Consider the following 12,500-nt stretch of genomic DNA (forward strand, 5'->3'; position numbering starts at 1 on the left):
TCTCCTGTTTCAGTCGTGTGGCGTGTGATCGAACGACAGACAGACTCCAGAGAGGACCTTGTGTGTTCCTCCTGGGGGCTGTAACAGCGAGGCCGGTATTGACTGCCGCCTCGCGCACACTGGTACAGGGGGGCTGCTTTTTTTTTTTTTTTTTTTTTCGCCGCCCCGGCTGACGTGGTTGCGGACTTTGCCGCGCGCAGGCGCGCGACAGACTTCTACCGGACTGCATACAATTTCAGCAACAACAATCCCGTGGCTTCAGTTGTAGTCCCCGCGTGGCTTAAGCGCCGAGCATTTTTACTCGCTACCTGGCTTAAGCGCCGAGCATTTTTTCGCGCTACCTGGCTTAAGCGCCGAGCATTTTCAGCCTTAAGCGCGGGCGTTCGGCGCTCTCCGTGGCCGCCCCGGCTGACGTGGTTGCGGACTTTGCCGCGCGCCGGCGCCGACAGACCTCCACCGGAATGCATACAATTTCAGCAACAATCCCGTGGCTTCAGTTTTTAGTCCCCGCGTGGCTTAAGCGCCGAGCATTTTTTCTCGCTACCTGGCGTAAGCGCCGAGCATTTTCAGGCTTAAGCGCGGGCGTTCGGCGCTCTCCGTGGCCGCCCCGGCTGACGTGGTTGCGGACTTTGCCGCGCGCAGCTTGAGCGGCGAGCATTTTCAGTCGCCATATGTGGCTTAAGCGCGGGCGGGGTGTGGCCGCCCCGGCTGACGTGGTAGCGGACTTGGCGTATTGTTGCCCGTTGTTTCACAGGAAACGGGCACCGCGAATTTCATGCTTTCTTTCCAGCTTGGAACGTTTGGCTTTGTGTGCGGGTGCTGCATTTAAGGAGCTGTGTATAACTTTATAGAGCGTCTCAAGAAAAACAATTTGTTTGAAGCTTCACACGTGAGAGGAGCGGCTTCTGAGTACGAGGCGGTTTTCCTTTTTTTTTTTCTGCCGATAATTGTACTCATCTGCCACGTCTCTCACCACGATATGATATTTTTTTGGGGGGTTTCTCCTTTGATCCTCAAGTGAACGGACTGTCCAGTACTGATGCCATTTACAAAAATCCAAAACAGCAGAGGCCCGCACCTGCTCAATCAACGCCAACTCAATTTAAGGAAGGGCTGTTCAAAAGCTGATCGAAACCATCCAGTTTGGGAAAACCTATTTTATGCAGTAGTTTTTATTATTATTATTTTTTTTTTTTTTATTGTGAGAGACGTGAAATCGACACCACGAAATGAACGTCCCTTTGTTACCCTTTTGTTACCGCGGCTTCGAAACCGTGCGTAATACCAATTTAATTGTGTCCTGGTTGGCCGTTTGTCAGCACTTTGTGTTCTTCTAGAAAATCAACTACTAGTTTATAAATTACGTGCGCGAAATTTTCCTCCGTGTGCACCACCAAAATACTTAAAGAAGAGAGAATGCGTCCGGGGCCTTGGGATTTCGAAAATGACGTGCTCTGAAATTTTCACATCCGCCATTGGAAAGATAATTATTATCCGTCGTAAAAAAAAAAAAAAAGAAAAAAAAAAAAGAAAGAAATCACATTTGAAATTATCATTGAAAGTGGCCACGTTTTTCGGGGCATGTCTTGATGAAATAATCTCAGTTCAGTTCAGCATGATTGGATTTCATCTTTTCCAGTATTCTCAGTACTCTCGTTGTAGTACCAATTGCCGGCAGATTTTTTTTTTTAGTTGTTTAGAGTTATACATTCCTGAACGATGTTTTTCTTTTCCTCAAAGCTAGCCATAGAACCAGCGCTTTCTATAAAATCATGACAATAAGAATCCAGCATATCGGTTCATCTTCGGCGCGATTAAAGTTCGGGAACTGGCGATTTTTTATTGCCGTGATCAAGAAGGTTAACACCAGATAAGGCGTGATATTTCAGCATACCAGTCGCGATATCTAATCGAATCTAAGATTGAAATGGCGTTCTGAATTCTTTCGGTTCCAGATAGAAAGAAACAGAAAAAAAAAAAAAAAAGAAAGGATGTGATTGATTGCCATTCAAATCTGAAGACCGCGTGGAGAAAGTGTTCCGGTTTACATTCGGCAAATCAAAATGAACGGCTAAAATTAATCTATCGTCTGGTTTCATGCGCGAGATCACGTAAAAGGCAGCCATTCTTCTTAACATGGTTTCTCTCTTTTGCTCTCTCATTCGCGCACGGAAATTTCTTCGTACGGGAATTTTATGAAGCGAAGGCGGCTGCAGACCATTTTCTTTGTTTAGTTCATGTTCGTAGGCGCAAATTACAAACCTAACACTTGGAGCAACATTTCCACTACTCTAGAGGGGCATGAACTGTAGACAGTGCACGCTTTCTCATTTATCCAATCGCTCGCAAACACATTGCATTGCTAGTCTACAGTGGCAATACAAAGTGACGTTTCACCATGCACGTCGAAGTTCATTACCAGTACCGCGCCAGCATCGACCGGCCGGCGAAGCGACGAGCTCAGCAGCGCATGCGCAAGGCCCGACACCACCCCAACCGAGCTTCCCTGCTTATCGGAGAGAACAAGTGCGCGTGAACACGGGCGCGTCTGAGTATCTGGATTTAAAAAAAAAAAAAGAAAACAAAGAAAGCGTTTCCGAGATATTGACAAAGACAAGTGGTCGCGGTCGCTCTGAATCTTATCGTATTATAGAAAACGTGGGAAGGCGGCGCTTCCTCGAGGGTCAGAAAGTACAATCGTCGAACTAGGTGGCAAGTGGAGTACATCCTTTTTCTTGGAACGGTTTGCAATTGACTGCTTGAATGTGCCGACCACGCGTCGCGGGTCGCGTATAGAGCCAACCGTTGGCAAGCACGCGTCTAGCGTAGCAGCAGAACCGATCGCGGTTGCGATAACCCATCGTTGGCAGCGAAAAAGAAAAACACCCACACGCAGTTTGTAGCAATAACCGTACAAATCAATGTGGTTTTAAATATAGCTTCACTGGTCACCCAAGAAGGGCACCGAAACTTTCTCATGACGCACACCGCTGTAGTCCACAAAGAACAAAGCGCACAAAATAGATATGATACAGCCGCACCGCATTATTTCGTGTTTTCAGCATTTCATTACTTTCGTGTGCATGCGCGCTAGGGCCACGCAGGCCAGGAGTAAAAGGCACGAAAAGAAAAAAAAAAAAAAAAATGATACGCAATCCTAAGCTTTGACTTGACTGCTGTGGCACTCGCATTTGTGTTCTTTACCTTAGGCGAACGCAATGCGCAAACTGAACTGGAATTTCCAATAATGGAAATTCCTGTTTGGCTCATATTTGCGTTTTTCGCCCGAGCAAGCGCTTCACTGCACTACGCTTTGCCCCTTCAACGTGGCTACACTGCCCGGCAGGCGTGTTCTGCGTAGGGCCGAACCTGCAGGCAAAAAGCATGGGCGCCGCCATCTTGTTGAGAGCGGCGCCAGGGACACAATCGCGCCTAGCTCATTGAGTTTTCCCCCAAAACTGAAAAAAATTTGACTTCATTAAACGAGAAAGATGCCACGAGTGCCCCAACAAAAAGCTTTGAGGATTACCGAAGGGTAACTGAGGGCGACGCAACGGGCTCTGGAAAGAAGGATGATGGGTGTGGCGTCACGGGGGGATCGGAATAGAGCAGATTGGGGTGTGCGAGAAGAAACGCTCGTTAATGACACCAAAGTTTAAACCAGGAAAAACAAATGGGCATGCGCAGGGCATGCAATCTGGGGGGAAGATAACCGGTGGCCATTAAGGGTTACAGACTGAATTCCAAGAGGAGGGAAGCGTAGCAGGGGGTGGCAGAAAGTTAGGAGGGCAGATTAGATTAGGGACTACATGGCGACAATCGGCACCTGACCGGGGTACTTGGAGGATCATGGCAGATGCCTTTGCCCTGCAGTGGGCGTAGCCAGGATGATGATGATGATGATGTTCATGATGAAAAGGTAGCAACAGGTCTTCGTAACATACAGGTTAGAAAGATGAGGCACCTTTTAACCCTTGAATATATTTCGCCACATTTGGGCATACGACAAGTTTGTTTTCGAGGCGCTCGGTCCCACTGCTGCGAAAATGTGTACACAAAGGCTGCACAGTAGTTGCCAGAAATCGGGCACTCTATTTTTCTTTCATAGGGAATCTTTCTTCCACTTGGGCAGCGGATTTCGGCGGCAGGGCGAGCTTGCGTGGCCGCGGTGGTTTACGGATCCAAGCGATAGTGAACTCCAAAATCCAGTGTTGGCTTTGAGTGGGATTCATATTGATTGCGAACCCCACGGCTAATCCTACCCCCCATCCCCCCAAGTGGCTCTTTACAGGAGACAATCATTCAGAGACATCGGACAAATAGGAATTCTGGTTCTTTCTTTTGCTTTCATTAATTTTTCTCGAAGCCCATAACTAGAAATTTGCTGGAGCGGCTGTCCCATTTGCGACGCAACAAGTGCGACGCTACACACAGATGGAGTGGCAGTTTAATTACTCTCGTGGTCCGCGAACCGGCATCGTTGCGTGTAGTATAGGAATGGTGCGTGTCAAGTCACTGCTCGCGTTGAGCTTGTGCTCTTCATTTTGATTGAATGAAGTCTCACCTAAGTGAGCGGGGCCGATCCCGGAGGTAGTGCAATACCGGGCCGACCTGCGGCGGAGGTGAAGCAGGCTTCAAGCACTCCGCCAACTTCCAAAAATAGGTTTAATATCGTGGGTCCATATAGAACCCGTATCAGATATTAAGCTGATAAGAACAGATACTACACTTTGATCTTAGCCAAAAGGCCGAGAAGCGATGTCCTTCACTTCACTTCATTGTACTACTGCCTTGTGGGCGCCCTGCCGACATGGGTAACCTCAGCAACAGCGTGGGCAATATTATAAAATTCAGCCTGTGTACAGACTCAACGCTCCCTATCTCACGGATGAACTCGCAACGCCTCAGTCTTTCGCTGTTAACGAAACGCTGTCGCGTAGAAACGAGACCCGAGTGCAAGCTTGCTTGTAACGCGAAACCAACCAAGGCAACCTCGTAGAAAACGGAACAGGCGAGCGGAAAAAAACGCGCCAGGGGAATGCTTACTTCCGTCTGAATGCGACCGCTCAAGGTGACCTTCCTTGAGGGCTTCGTTTCAAGCCCGTGTGCAATTGTAATATACTACGCGCATTTCCTTCATTTCTTTTTATTTACCGCAAGGCCCACTGAAAATTTTGATACGGCACAGGCCGGGACGGATCGCAACGTGTCGAATCGACCGGTAGAATTAGGTAGCATGCCCCATGTACGAAGACGAGCAACATAGAAGTGAATGACAAAATAAATATAGAAAACGCTGCACACTCCTTCCCACCGGAAACATAGAGGGGAGAAAGATCGCCATCTGAAACACAGGCATTGTAAAAAAAAAAAAAAAAGTGCTACCTCATCATCTTTACCATTACCGTGTGTGTGTATGTATATATGCATGTGTGTGTGTGTGTGTGTGTGTGTGTTTGTGTATTTATATATATATATATATATATATACGCACACATGCTAGCATAGCTTAAACGCAGCTGGAAAGCTCAGCCTTGCACAAGAACCACCCCCTGTCGCAAACCCCTTTGAAACATTCAAATGGGAAACACGAGTACAGCGAGGTCGTTCGAACCTGGCGCCAAAACGCATTAGCGCCATTGTGTACGGAACTAGGAAAACCTGCGGACTTTGCAATACAGAAAGAAAGGTAGATGGCGCGAGCTAACGCTCCATTGCATACTAAGAACGAGAGTTAGTGAATAATGGCAGAAACGTCTTGGGAAGAGAAAAAAAAAAAAAAAAAAACGCGCAACAGTTGTTGGCTTGTGCAAGCACTCTATGTTACAGCGATTAAAGAGCATAGCATCTTCTACAACAGCAGCTACAAAAAGAAGAAGAACGTGAGAGAGGGAGAGACACAGGCGTGTTTCTTTGGAATGCAGAGCATGCAGCACATACTATAAAGTGCCAAAGAGACGGGGAAAGCAGATGGCGCGAAGGTGTATGTCCTCAAAGCTTGAAAGCAATTTCTAAATTACAACATGTACCGAAGTCCACCTACTCTCATCAGGTTGCTCCCGCCTCCAGTTGCGTTTAAAGTGAAATTACAGTCGCCTCAAAGGCAGACAGAGAGAGAGTGAAAATAGGTACACTTGCTTCGCGCAGCTGCAGCCGTTCAAATTTTACAGCAAGAGCACTCCCGAAAGCACAAAGTCCGCTGCCGCCTGGGCGCAATGCGCTCGCTTCAGTAAATTGCCGTGCTGGCCTCGGCAACCAAGAGGTGTAGTGCGGCAGACTGCTGCATTGTAGCACACCGGAAACCGTGCAGACGTAAGCGATCGCCTCGACATCGCTGCGAGCGCTCGAAGAGACAAAGTCCGAAACCACGTGTGCCGGGGCGGTGCGAGCGCGACGCCTTTGACGCAACTTTTGCGTACAAGCCGCCGCACCGCCACGACGGAATCGCTGGCATCCCGCACGCAGCTGCATTGTGTCACGCCGGCAATCGTTGAAACACCACGCAGTCGTCGGCGTCGGCCCCGACATGGTTGCGAGCGCTGGAAGAGACAAAGTCCGAAACCGCGTGTGCCGGGGCGGCGCGAGCGCGACGCCTTTGACGCAACTTTTGCGTACAAGCCGCCGCACGGCCACGACGGAGCCGGTGTCACCCTGCAGAGGGCTGCACTATAGCACGCCGGGAACCGGCAAAGAACCGCGCAGACGTCGTCGTTGGCCGCGGCGTTGCCGCGAGCACGCGAAGAGACAAAGTCCGAAACGACGTCAGCCGGGGCGTCGAGCACGCCGCCCGCACTGTTCGCACGCGTGCTCGGAAATGGCGAAGGGGCCGCGCTAGCGTGCCTTGAATCGGTGAGCGGCGGTACCGCGGCGATCGCCAGAGCTCGAATCCGCCCTGCAAAAGCCAAATATTGGCGCTCGGCTCGGCGCAGTACGCCGCCGCGTCGCACGAGTACGGCCCCATGGAGGTCTGGGCACTTATCGCTGCTACTGTAAGGGGCCGTACGGCCCCGGCCGACATTGTACCGTAGTGCGATTTTCGGCTTGCGCGTGCTCGTGGCGTAGTCCGCGCACCGTTCCGACGTCGACAATCGTGCCCACGACTACGCGAGCGCTGGAAGAGACAAAGTCCGAAACCGCGTGTGCCGGGGCGGCGCGAGCGCGACGCCTTTGACGCAACTTTTGCGTACAAGCCGCCGCACGGACACGACGGAATCGCTGGCATCCCGCACGCAGCTGCATTGTGTCACGCCGGCAATCGTTGAAACACCACGCAGTCGTCGGCGTCGGCCCCGACATGGTTGCGAGCGCTGGAAGAGACAAAGTCCGAAACCGCGTGTGCCGGGGCGGCGCGAGCGCGACGCCTTTGACGCAACTTTTGCGTACAAGCCGCCGCACGGCCACGACGGAGCCGGTGTCACCCTGCAGAGGGCTGCACTATAGCACGCCGGGAACCGGCAAAGAACCGCGCAGACGTCGTCGTTGGCCGCGGCGTTGCCGCGAGCACGCGAAGAGACAAAGTCCGAAACGACGTCAGCCGGGGCGTCGAGCACGCCGCCCGCACTGTTCGCACGCGTGCTCGGAAATGGCGAAGGGGCCGCGCTAGCGTGCCTTGAATCGGTGAGCGGCGGTACCGCGGCGATCGCCAGAGCTCGAATCCGCCCTGCAAAAGCCAAATATTGGCGCTCGGCTCGGCGCAGTACGCGGCCGCGTCGCACGAGTACGGCCCCATGGAGGTCTGGGCACTTATCGCTGCTACTGTAAGGGGCCGTACGGCCCCGGCCGACATTGTACCGTAGTGCGATTTTCGGCTTGCGCGTGCTCGTGGCGTAGTCCGCGCACCGTTCCGACGTCGACAATCGTGCCCACGACTACGCGAGCGCTGGAAGAGACAAAGTCCGAAACCGCGTGTGCCGGGGCGGCGCGAGCGCGACGCCTTTGACGCAACTTTTGCGTACAAGCCGCCGCACGGCCACGACGGAGCCGGTGTCACCCTGCAGAGGGCTGCACTATAGCACGCCGGGAACCGGCAAAGAACCGCGCAGACGTCGTCGTTGGCCGCGGCGTTGCCGCGAGCACGCGAAGAGACAAAGTCCGAAACGACGTCAGCCGGGGCGTCGAGCACGCCGCCCGCACTGTTCGCACGCGTGCTCGGAAATGGCGAAGGGGCCGCGCTAGCGTGCCTTGAATCGGTGAGCGGCGGTACCGCGGCAATCGCCAGAGCTCGAATCCGCCCTGCAAAAGCCAAATATTGGCGCTCGGCTCGGCGCAGTACGCCGCCGCGTCGCACGAGTACGGCCCCATGGAGGTCTGGGCACTTATCGCTGCTACTGTAAGGGGCCGTAGGGCCCCGGCCGACATTGTACCGTAGTGCGATTTTCGTCTTGCGCGTGCTCGTGGCGGTGTCCGCGCACCGTTCCGAAGTCGACAATCGTGCCCACGACTACGCGAGCGCTGGAAGAGACAAAGTCCGAAACCGCGTGTGCCGGGGCGGCGCGAGCGCGACGCCTTTGACGCAACTTTTGCGTACAAGCCGCCGCACGGCCACGACGGAGCCGGTGTCACCCTGCAGAGGGCTGCACTATAGCACGCCGGGAACCGGCAAAGAACCGCGCAGACGTCGTCGTTGGCCGCGGCGTTGCCGCGAGCACGCGAAGAGACAAAGTCCGAAACGACGTCAGCCGGGGCGTCGAGCACGCCGCCCGCACTGTTCGCACTCGTGCTCGGAAATGGCGAAGGGGCCGTGCTAGCGTGCCTCGAATCGATCGGCCGGGGGCCCCGTAGGGCGACAGAAAGGCAATTGTGCAGGAAACCGTACTGGCCATTAGCGAGAAATTGCCGTTCGCGCATTCGGTAGACGCGCTGCGCTTTCACGACTTCGGCATTGTGCTGCCGACGTAAGCTTTCAATCTTGCTCGCGGCGTTACGAGGCGGCACGATTTTCGCCAAACGCTCGTCGAAAGTGGCACGAGTACGGCCCCATGGAGGTCTGGGTACTTATCGCTGCTATTATATGGGGGTCCCAGAGAGCAGTCGCCCCCAAAGCGACCTGGGTGTTTGATATGCGGCGGGCTTCGTGCCCGTCAAGCGTGTCCCCGGTATCGCTCCCGTGGATCCCACAGCTGACGTCTGCAGCCTCATCCGCTTGATGCGTTAGGGGCTGGTTGTCGGACGACGCTTTTTCCACGATATCGAAGTGTGTTCCGCATCGTCCTCGGACGAATCAAATACGAAAGCGCCGAAGGCGCGGGCGTGACCCGTCGCCTAGCGGCTTTGCCGTCTCGGCTACGTTGCAAGTGTCGGTCGGTCCACCAGTGCTGCGGGCTCGAGAGAAACCGCAAGCCGCGATCGAGTCGACACAACCGGTCTATCGAGAATGTTGCGTGCTTCTTGCCGCGTGGCGATACCCGGCCCTGCGGGGAGGGCGCCGTAGCGAGCTCGAACGCCGTCGTCTCGGACTGTGCAAAGTGCTACCCTTTGCGAGAACGAAGCGTGTTGGGGCGCCTGAAGGTGGCCTCGGCATCGCAAAAACGGCGTCCGGCCTGCTTGAAAGGCTGGACGCGCAGTTGAACGATTACCTGGTTGATCCTGCCAGTAATCATATGCTTGTCTCAAAGATTAAGCCATGCATGTCTAAGTACATGCCGAAATAAGGCGAAACCGCGAATGGCTCATTAAATCAGTTATGGTTCCTTAGATCGTTTCTTCCTACTTGGATAACTGTGGCAATTCTAGAGCTAATACATGCAGTGAGCCTGAAGCCCTTTGGGCGACGGGTGCTTTTATTAGACCAAGATCGATCGGGTTTCGGCCCGTATTGTGTGGTGACTCTGGATAACTTTGTGCTGATCGCATGGCCACGAGCCGGCGACGTTTCTTTCAAGTGTCTGCCTTATCAACTTTCGATGGTAGGTTACTTGCTTACCATGGTTGTTACGGGTAACGGAGAATCAGGGTTCGATTCCGGAGAGGGAGCCTGAGAAACGGCTACCACATCCAAGGAAGGCAGCAGGCGCGCAAATTACCCACTCCCGGCACGGGGAGGTAGTGACGAAAAATAACAATACGGGACTCTTTTGAGGCCCCGTAATTGAAATGAGTACACTCTAAATCCTTTAACGAGGATCAATTGGAGGGCAAGTCTGGTGCCAGCAGCCGCGGTAATTCCAGCTCCAATAGCGTATACTAAAGCTGCTGCGGTTAAAAAGCTCGTAGTTGGATCTCAGTTCCAGACGAGTAGTGCATCTACCCGATGCGACGGCTCGGACTGAACATCATGCCGGTCCTTTCTTGGTGCACTTCATTGTGTGCCTCGAGAAGGCCGGTGCTTTTACTTTGAAAAAATTAGAGTGCTCAACGCAGGCGAGTCGCCTGAATAAACTTGCATGGAATAATAGAACAAGACCTCGTTTCTGTTCTGTTGGTTTTTGGAATACGAGGTAATGATTAAGAGGGACAGACGGGGGCATTCGTATTGCGGCGCTAGAGGTGAAATTCTTGGACCGTCGCAAGACGAACTACTGCGAAAGCATTTGCCAAGAATGTTTTCTTTGATCAAGAACGAAAGTCAGAGGTTCGAAGGCGATCAGATACCGCCCTAGTTCTGACCATAAACGATGCCAACCAGCGATCCGCCTGAGTTACTCAAATGACTCGGCGGGCAGCTTCCGGGAAACCAAAGTGTTTGGGTTCCGGGGGAAGTATGGTTGCAAAGCTGAAACTTAAAGGAATTGACGGAAGGGCACCACCAGGAGTGGAGCCTGCGGCTTAATTTGACTCAACACGGGAAAACTTACCCGGCCCGGACACTGGGAGGATTGACAGATTGAGAGCTCTTTCTTGATTCGGTGGATGGTGGTGCATGGCCGTTCTTAGTTGGTGGAGCGATTTGTCTGGTTAATTCCGATAACGAACGAGACTCTAGCCTATTAAATAGGTGCGGGGTTCCCAGCACCTTACAACCTTCTTAGAGGGACAAGCGGCTCCTAGCCGCACGAAACAGAGCAATAACAGGTCTGTGATGCCCTTAGATGTCCGGGGCCGCACGCGCGCTACACTGAAGGAAGCAGCGTGTCTTTATCCCTGTCTGAAAGGACTGGGTAACCCGTGGAACTTCTTTCGTGATTGGGATAGGGGCTTGCAATTGTTCCCCTTGAACGAGGAATTCCCAGTAAGCGCGAGTCATAAGCTCGCGTTGATTACGTCCCTGCCCTTTGTACACACCGCCCGTCGCTACTACCGATTGAATGATTTAGTGAGGTCTTCGGACCGATGTCCGGCGCGGCCTTTCGGTTGCGCCGGTCTGTTGGAAAGATGACCAAACTTGATCATTTAGAGGAAGTAAAAGTCGTAACAAGGTTTCCGTAGGTGAACCTGCGGAAGGATCATTACCGGATTGTGAAGGGTGGCGAGCGCCATTGTTTCTACCCCGTGTGGGTGAAGCAGCTCGCTGCGCCCGACGCTTTCCGCCGCTGGCCCCGCTTGGACGCGGGGACGGCTATACCCGAACATGCCGGGGACTGCCTGAATTTTGAGGGGCGCCCCGTGCCAAATTTGTTGCGCCCAGTGGACGCCGGCTGCAACCTTGGACGGTTGGCTTGGCCGCGCCCGCGGGTAGAAACGGCGTAACGCACACTGGGTGGGCTTTCTGTCCGCTTTGGCGCTCTTGCGCGGAATGGGAGTAAGACGACCCGACCTGCTGCTTTGCCCAGTACGAGGGGAACGGCGAAGCGTGCGGTCGGTCAAGGAACTGACGGTCGAGAGCTAATGCCGCTGCCGCTTAGTACACACACGGAACCGTGGTGCGAGCGCTCTCCCGTCCTCCGCGGCAAACGCTGCCGAGTCTGAAAAGGCTGGCGGCTGCCGGTCGCTTCCTGCGGCGAGTATGGAGTAACGACCCGACTTTGTTGCCACCCAAGTACTAAAGGAACGGTGTGGCGCTCGGTCGGTCATGGAACTGTCGGTATGAGGGTGCGGCTGCCAAGTACGGAAGGAACCGTGGCCTAAAGTGCTCTCCCGTCCTCCGCGGCAAATGCCACCGAGTCCGAAAGGGCCGGAGGCTGCCGGTCGGCTCCTGCTCGTGACGCGCGAGGTGTCGAGATCGCGGTTTAATGCGACGACGTCTGCAGGCTATTCGCCCGCCGCCGAGGGAAAGGCGGCGTTGCTGCGAAGTACCGAAGGAAACGCGGCTTTGCTACGTCGGAAGCGTTCTGCGGTTAGCGGACTTGTGCGCTTTGGGAAGGCGCCGCACGTCGAAAGAGGAAGTACGGACAGACGAGGGACTGTAGTCCCGGTTTCGAACGCACTTGCGGCCAGGCCCTTGCTGGCTTCGTCTTCCGCCTCAAGTAGACTTGTTGTGGCGCCGGCGCAGGGAGCCGTCCCTGGCACTGGCCGAGTGGTTTTGGAGAGCTGCGCGAGTACGCGCGCCGGGCTCTTGTCTTTCGTCTCAAGTAGGCTGTTGGATCAACAGCGGTTATGCTGCGGCGATCTGCCGATGCGAAAGT

At 53.9% G+C, this 12,500-nt stretch overlaps 2 non-coding genes across 2 annotated transcripts; one reads left to right on the plus strand and one right to left on the minus strand.

Annotated features, from left to right (window-relative positions):
- Positions 1-4,568: 4,568 nt before the first annotated feature.
- Positions 4,569-4,760, minus strand: LOC140215110 (U2 spliceosomal RNA). Its single transcript, XR_011892030.1, has one exon. It is a non-coding gene; the product is annotated as a U2 spliceosomal RNA (small nuclear RNA).
- A 4,812-nt stretch (positions 4,761-9,572) lies between these two features.
- Positions 9,573-11,387, plus strand: LOC140215111 (small subunit ribosomal RNA). The gene has a single exon (XR_011892031.1). It is a non-coding gene; the product is annotated as a small subunit ribosomal RNA (ribosomal RNA).
- The last annotated feature ends 1,113 nt before the right edge of the window (positions 11,388-12,500 follow it).

Source organism: Dermacentor andersoni, unplaced genomic scaffold (genome assembly GCF_023375885.2).
Source record: "Dermacentor andersoni unplaced genomic scaffold, qqDerAnde1_hic_scaffold ctg00000831.1, whole genome shotgun sequence".
In the NCBI taxonomy this organism is placed as follows: domain Eukaryota; kingdom Metazoa; phylum Arthropoda; class Arachnida; order Ixodida; family Ixodidae; genus Dermacentor; species Dermacentor andersoni.